General features: G+C 38.5%; 1 pseudogene; it reads right to left on the reverse strand.

Moving 5' to 3' along the window:
• The window catches only part of LOC131407612 (cytochrome P450 2C9-like), an 85,960-nt pseudogene extending 82,571 nt beyond the window's left edge, over positions 1-3,389 (reverse strand).
• Between the last annotated feature and the right edge of the window lie 4,278 nt (positions 3,390-7,667).

Here is a 7,667-nt window from a genome sequence, read left to right on the forward strand (position 1 = left end):
CTCATTATCCACAGGGAATACATTCAAAGACCCCCAGTGGATGTCTGAAACCACGGATAGTATCAAATCCTATATATACTATATTTTTTCCTATACATACTTACATATGATAAAGTTTAATTTATAAATTAGGCACAGTAAGAGAATATGTGCATTGACAGCATCTCTGCTCTTGTGCTTTGGGGCCATTATTAAGTAAAATAAGGGTTACTTGAACACAGGCACTGTGGTACTGCAACAGTTGATCTGATAACCAAGACAGCTACTATGTGACTAAAAGGAAGGCAGGGTATACACCACGGATACAGCAACAAAGGATGATTCACATTCTGGATGGAATAGAGTGGGACAGCCCAAGATTGCATCACACTACTCAGAATGGCACAAAATTTAATACTTATGAATTTTTTATTTCTGGAGCTTTCCAGAAATAAGTTAATAAATAAGTTAATAACTTTCCCAAACAGTTAATATTTTTGGACCTCAGTTGACCATGGGTAACTGAAACCATGGAAAACGAAACCATGAGTAAGTGGGGGCAACTGTATGTACCTTTCTTGAGATTGGTTAGTTTCTTATAAAACATCAGTAGATAGGCTCTGGAAAGTAGTTTCTCTTGAAGGCAGTCCTCGTTGAGAAGAGCAGAATGCTCTGGACCTGTTTCAAAATGGCTATATTTCCCTCCCCTGCTGGAAGCAAGAGATGATTTTCCTGCAGTCTTCACTGTGAGAACCTAGCAGGGCTCCTGGAGGTAAAATTCACAAAAGTGAAACCTCCTGCTCACCTTAGAGCCAATTTATAATTAGGGATTACTAGGTAAAGCATTATTAACAATACTTTAAATCTAGTTAAATAAATCATTTTATAACCTCATATTTGCGAATTCTGCAGAATTATGAGGTAGAATATATTTCTTAAAATATATAAAAATAAATGCAGTAAATAATCAGTAATATTAGAAAAAACATGCCGATAGTGTTTAAATACTCTTGTGTTTACAGAGAAATCACAATTGATGAGGGCTGCACTAAAAGATGCCCAGGCAATTAAAACCACAGATAAGCATCATGCCTGGTGGGAATTGTAGGAATGAGCCTTGCAAGGAACTCTGAGATGTGTCAGTGAGGCTGACTGTACAAACACAGTCCAATAAAGTGAAAGTACATGCCACTTGTTTCATACTCCATGGATGTGATGAGCTCATTTCCACCCTGTCCACTTGACAAGTGTTCCCTGGTGAAATGTTCTAGAATAGGTGACTCAATTATGCTATGGGAAAAACATTGCTCTTTAACTCTTTGAAGAAATGAGACTCAAAGCTTTCTATCTTTATGGTGTACTGATTTGAAAACAAACAAAGCTGGAGCAAAATAAGATTAAGTGACCTTTTATACCCACACTGTATGCACAATTATCAGTGTACACACACAAGCATGGATACGCGAAAGTTCCGTTGGTTCTCTATTTCAAACCCTCCCTCTTCCACATGATGGCTACCCATAATGAAAAGTTTGGCTGCCCCTGAAATGTTTCCAAGACATCATTAGAGAATCGAATAGCCACTTAAAGTCAGTTACAGAGTACACAGTCACCCACCATTGGTTTTTCTCAACTCCTCCACAAGGTAGTGGGCTTCCTCTTGAACTCAATCCTCAATGCTCCTCTTCCCCATCCTCAAATTCTGCAGGGTCAGGAGGGAGAGGGCTTCCATCTCTTTCCATTGCTAAAATGATTCCTACCAGGAGGGGAAATAGAAACTGGGAGAGAGGTCCTAGGCAAGGATGAGGAAGCTGACACTTGGCAGCCTTGTGGCTGGGCCAAGTCCTGCTGAAGAGATCCTTGGGCCACCTCATTACCAATGCTGAATATGCACACACACACCTACCATGTCGTTTATTAGCTCTTTCAATCAAATGCAAACGGCCTCTTCCAGAAAACTCCTCTCCAAGATCAATCATGGCTCCTTTCACTGCTTCATATCCATGCAACACCACAAGGGGCTTCAAGACCAAATACACAGGGCTATAGACTTTTGAGAGCTGGAAGATGGAAAGGAGATACAAATATTAGAAAAGTATTCTCTGTTTGGTGTACATATTGTGCCTGATTCAGATTATTATAATCATATCTTTGATGTTTTTATTCTGTCACACACAACTTCAAATAATTCTAAATTTTATACATAAACACAAGATGATTGTTATAGCTGCCATTTATTGAAGGCTTCTAAAGTGCCGGGCAGTTGCCAGGACACCTGGTACACAGGTTATAGTTACTCCTCACATCAATAATTGAACTAGGTTTATTTACCCCATTTTACAGGCAAAGAAACTGAAGTTTAGAGATCCATAAATGGACTTTTGTTCCCAGCATCCCACAACTAATAAAAAAAAGACCCAAATTTGAACCCTGATTGCTTGATCTCTGACTTCTGAGCAATTGATCAGTCCCCTATGCCCACCTTGGGGCCAATAAATAGCTGACTGCTTCAGGATCACCTGTAAACTTCTTTCCATTGGTATTTTGATTCAATACTTTTGTGATACTAAAAATCTGTATTTTAAAATATCAACCCAGATGATTCTACTGCCCAGCCCAGTTTGGGATCTGCTGGTGTTATTAAAACAGAAAGAGAACGGGCACCACAGAGGCAGTGCCAGGACCTGTAGCATCTCATGGAAGAACAATTTCTTCCATTCTGCAGCACTCATTGTGCTCAGATAGCAGCTTTTTGCCAAGTTAAAAAGGATTCTCTCACCACCCAGAGGCCCTGAGTAATTCTTTTGTTCACTTATGTTTATCGTGAGCACTTATCTACTTTCTTGACGCCAGGTGTAATTTGCTTCTCAGAGAACTTTAATTTTCATGGTTAATCTGAACAAACATGTATGTAAAACATATCTATATAGCATATACAGTAGATAACATCTTGAGTAAAATCTCTAATCACGAAACACTTCCATTGTCATTTATCTTCAGGCAAAACATCACAACAAAAATACTCCCTTCTTTTATCACTTTGTTATTTTTATTCTACCTTAAAATGGCTAAATGTTTCTCCTCTCCCTAAATGCATTTTTTTCATTCCACTGTCTGGACACTGATCAACAAAAAACGCAAGGGAAACATCAAAATCCACGGGGGGTGTTTGCTGTAACATGATCTATTCTAATACTTTACCTCCAAAATATGTTTTATTTAAAAGGAAACATTAATTTCCTTACCTTTGCAAGCCACCAGAGAGCATAACACTTACATTGCTTAAGGATTTGCTGATGTCCCTAAACTCTAACTATAGGATATTTCCAATAACAGGGAGAGGAATAGGGCCAGAGTGAAAGGAGAAGGCAACAGGAGAGACAGAGCACCAGGACCACAACCATATCCATTGTCTCTTCTTACTTAGACAATCGTGAGCTTGAAATCCAAACCTTTTGTAACACTCTCTCGTTTCAATGCCTGCCTGTTTCACGTACAAAGTGGTAAATCAGCTAGATCAGCTCTATCTCTTCTCGTGGACTTTGGCCTACTGAAAAAGATAAAAATAAAATGTTCTTTAATCTTGTTCTTTTTTTTCAGTTCTCCATCATGAAGATTCTGGTTTAATTGGTTATGAGTGGGGCCCAGGTATTGGTAATTATTTTAAGAATATCCCAGAAGTGACGTCAATATGTAGCCAGGATTAAGAAATGCTGAAGTAAATTATTTGACCCCAAAACTTCTCAACATCTAGATCCTAGGCTGAGGACCAGTTGGGAATTTGTGACTTTTTGTTGCATTGCAATGCTTCATCACACACTGTGATGCTTTTAAAAGGAAAGATTTGTCAGATACTTTGATGTACTGAACTAACATTGCAGTTGCTTAAACATAAAATTACTAACATAACTCATACATCTTGAAGGACCAAACATGTATCTAGCAATTAGTAGGTGCTAAGTAAATTTACACACCTTTTACTATTAAGCCTCCCCTAAAACACTGGAAAGCAGAGATTATTATTGTTTGTTTGTTAAATGGGGAAAGGGAGACTAGGAAAACAGGAGAGCTATCCAGTATCACACAGCTCACAGGTGGCAGAGCTGGAGTTAGAACTGAGACCTTCTGATGCTCCTTGTGGTGCACTGTGGCTTACACCACAGCTGGTTCTAGAACAATTTTATAAAAACAAAACAAAACTCTTACAACATTGGTTACTCTGAATATACACGACCACTGACCCTCTTCACAAAGTAACAGGCTTTATATTAAGTAGGGATTCCTTATCTCATTACAAGGATAAAAGGGCCATTGGTTCTCAAGAAAAGAACAACAAGATTGGGATTCTCCCCTCTTTATCACTGAAGAGGTGAAACTTGCTCAGGTAACTGAGGGAAGAGCCAATCTCAGAAAATTTAGGGGAGGAGGGCTTGAGAATCTATGGCTTCTCCCACCTCCTAGTCATCTCCAGACACAGCTTGCTTCTGTTGCTTTTTTGGTCTATCATTATCAGAAATAATGGAACGAAGTATGCACAGCAAGGAAGGGAGATTATAGACAGAACAACAGGTATGGATGCAGTGCAGGATGGAAGGCAAAGATTTCACTAAACAGACCCAAAACACAGAACCACCACAACATGCAGACCTGAACAGGAGATGACATTTAGTGGTCATGAGGATATAAATATCACTGGTGTGATATAAATTACTTGATCCCTAATAATAATGGTTGTTCAAAGGAATGTTCTGTAAAGATATCATCACATTTATTCTAAGTTGATTGGTGCAGTTATTTTTAATATATTAAGGGAAAAACTAAGTTTTTGTCAAGATCTCAGTTACAAAATGCTTACCTCTCATGCTTATAGGGAGACACATTTTACAGAGAATTTTCTCACCCATCATAACTCTTTTGATTCCCTCCATTATCTTTGCCTAAGGTAAAGTTATTCTCACTTTAATGATGAAGCAGCTGGCCCTTGGAGATTCAGCACTTTTGCCAAGGACATAGTGTCTGCAAATGGCATTGCTGAGGCTGGAACCAGGGTCCCCTAAGACTTGTATGCTTCCTTCCAGGGAAATATTCAGTTCACTGGGATTCTCAACCTTTACTGTGTATGTACAGTCATGTGCTCAATAAAAATGTTTTGGTCAATGGCCACATATGTGATAGTGGTCCCATAAGATTAGTAGCATATAGCCTAGGTTTGTAGTAGGCTCTACCATGTAAGTCTGTGTAAGTACTGTAGAGGAGGAATAAATTTCCCTCTATGTTTCTAGGTTCTTCTGGCTGGTCTAAGAATTAAATTGACATGAGAAGATTAACAGGAGAAAACAAACAAAAGTTTAATGTCATACGTACATGATAGAAACCAAGGAAAACTGAATAACTGATCAAAATGGCCAAAGCCCTCACCTTAAGTACCATTCTTAGCTAGAGACAGAAGATGTTGGGGGTGGCAAGAGTGAGGGACTCTGAAGGGAAGGAAGGCAATTCACAGGCAGATGAAAAGGAGCAAATGTTTGGAAAACAAGTGTTTGGCCACACAGCAACAGAAGAACACAAAAGAGAGATTAAGGAACAGGCTTCTCTAGGTTCCTCCCTGTCTACCACCTAGTTCTTGTTATGTTAAGGTGATAGCTTGCTTCCTGAGACAGGTTTTTAAAATCTGAATTCCTTTAAACAATTAAGGGGGAGGTAACAAGAAAAATTTTATGAGTCTTTTGTTTCTTAAAAATAACCAGTAGGGGCCCGCCCGGTGGCATAGCAGTTAAGTGCCTGCACCCCGCTTCAGCGGCCTGGGGTTGGGATCCCTGGTGCGCACTGACACACTGCTTGTCAAGCCATGCTGTGGCAGCATCCCATATAAAGTGGAGGAAGATGGGCACAGATGTTAGCCCAGGGCCCGTCTTCCTCAGCAAAAAGAGAAGGATTGGTGACAGATGTTAGCTCAGGGCTAAGCTTCCTCACACACACACACACAAAACAATCAGCATAAAGTAATCCTCATGTTAAAGTGACACATTTTGGGGTGGCAAATTTTGTTCCCCTTCAGTACACTCTATGATGTTTGCATAACGATGACATCACCCAATGACACATTATTCAGAACATATTCCCGTCGTTAAGTGACACATGATTGTACTATAATTCAATAATTCAGGATTTACTTTAATCAGTACCTTCAAAATAAATATTGAGTTAATAATTGCAGCAACAGTTGATTTAAATGATAGAAAAGTTTGGTTTGGTAACATTGGAACTTGAGTGATCCCAGGTATCAGTGAATCCTTTATCCAGGACAGAGAAGTAGTAATTTGGAGGTTGGCTCATAGCTCTAGACTCTGAAAAGTGCGCTAAATTATGCTGGATAAAATAAGCTCCATGGCTCTTTTTAGGGTAATGATTTTATTACTGAAGAGATGGTGTCTCTGTCCTGCCCTGCCTTCCGGGAAGGCTCTTGCCTGGCCCTTTCTCTGTTCATAGATGAAAGAATCATATTTTAGAGGTAGTAGTCATTTCAGAAATCCATTAGTCCAATCCCTACTTTATTTTTACAAATAAGGAATTGGTGACTCACCAATGAGAAATGTATCCAACACATTAGTGCAAGATCTTGTCTTAGAATCTAGGTTTCCAATTCCCAGTTCAGTGATCTCTCCCATTGAAGAGATTTCCTATCGCTGCCCAGACGGATGGCCAGGAGGGCATCAGCGTGACACCCTCCATAGTCACAGAGTAATGCAAACCTTGACTTGGGTGGAATTGTGAATTAGAACTGTGTCTTTTTAAAGAAACTTTTTCATTGAAGCATGATACAAGAGAGAAAGTTGCACACTAAATGTACACCTCAGTGAATTATCACACCAACATATACTATGTAACCAACACACAGGTCAAGAAAAAGAATTCACCAGTCCCCCAGAAGCCCCTCTATGTCTACCCCACTCACTACCTCCACCCTCTCTTTAAATGTATTCAGTATCATGCCATAGGTTAGTTTTGCCTGTTTTTAAAAAGGATATTATATATTTTAAATAAAAAGAATCATGTACATGTATTTTTTAGTATCTAGCTTTTTTCAGTTAATATTATGTCTATGATACGCTATGATGGTTCATGTTGTGTAAAGGGAAGTAGTTAAGTTATGTTTTCTGCATAGTGTTTTATAACTGTTATACAATTTATTTTTGCAAATATATTGCTACGGACAGTTGGACTACTTCTATTTGGAGGCTGTTATTAATATTTCTATACATGTCCTCTTGGTATCCTAACGCATTGCATTTGTCTTCAGAACATACCTATGAGTGTAATTGCTGGGTACGTATGTTTTCAGTTTTAGTGATTACTGCCAAGAATCGTCCAAGTGGTCGAACTAATTTACGATTTTACTATAAGAGTGCCAGTTGTTTCATTTCTTTGTGAACTATGAGTAGTTATTATTTTTTCTTTTTAACCATTTGATGAGAATGTGATAATTTCTTACTGTAGTTTTAATTTCCATTTCCATTATGATCAATGAGCTGAGCACTTTTTCAGATGTCCATTGGCAATATCAATTCTATTTTTGTCTAGAGCCTGTATAGCTTATATAGCCATTGTTGGTTCAAGTATATAATTTATATATACTTATATAATTTTTAACAACATAGAGTCAGAGCTACATGCAAGGAATTTTTTTT

Source organism: Diceros bicornis, chromosome 6 (genome assembly GCF_020826845.1).
Source record: "Diceros bicornis minor isolate mBicDic1 chromosome 6, mDicBic1.mat.cur, whole genome shotgun sequence".
NCBI lineage: Eukaryota > Metazoa > Chordata > Mammalia > Perissodactyla > Rhinocerotidae > Diceros > Diceros bicornis.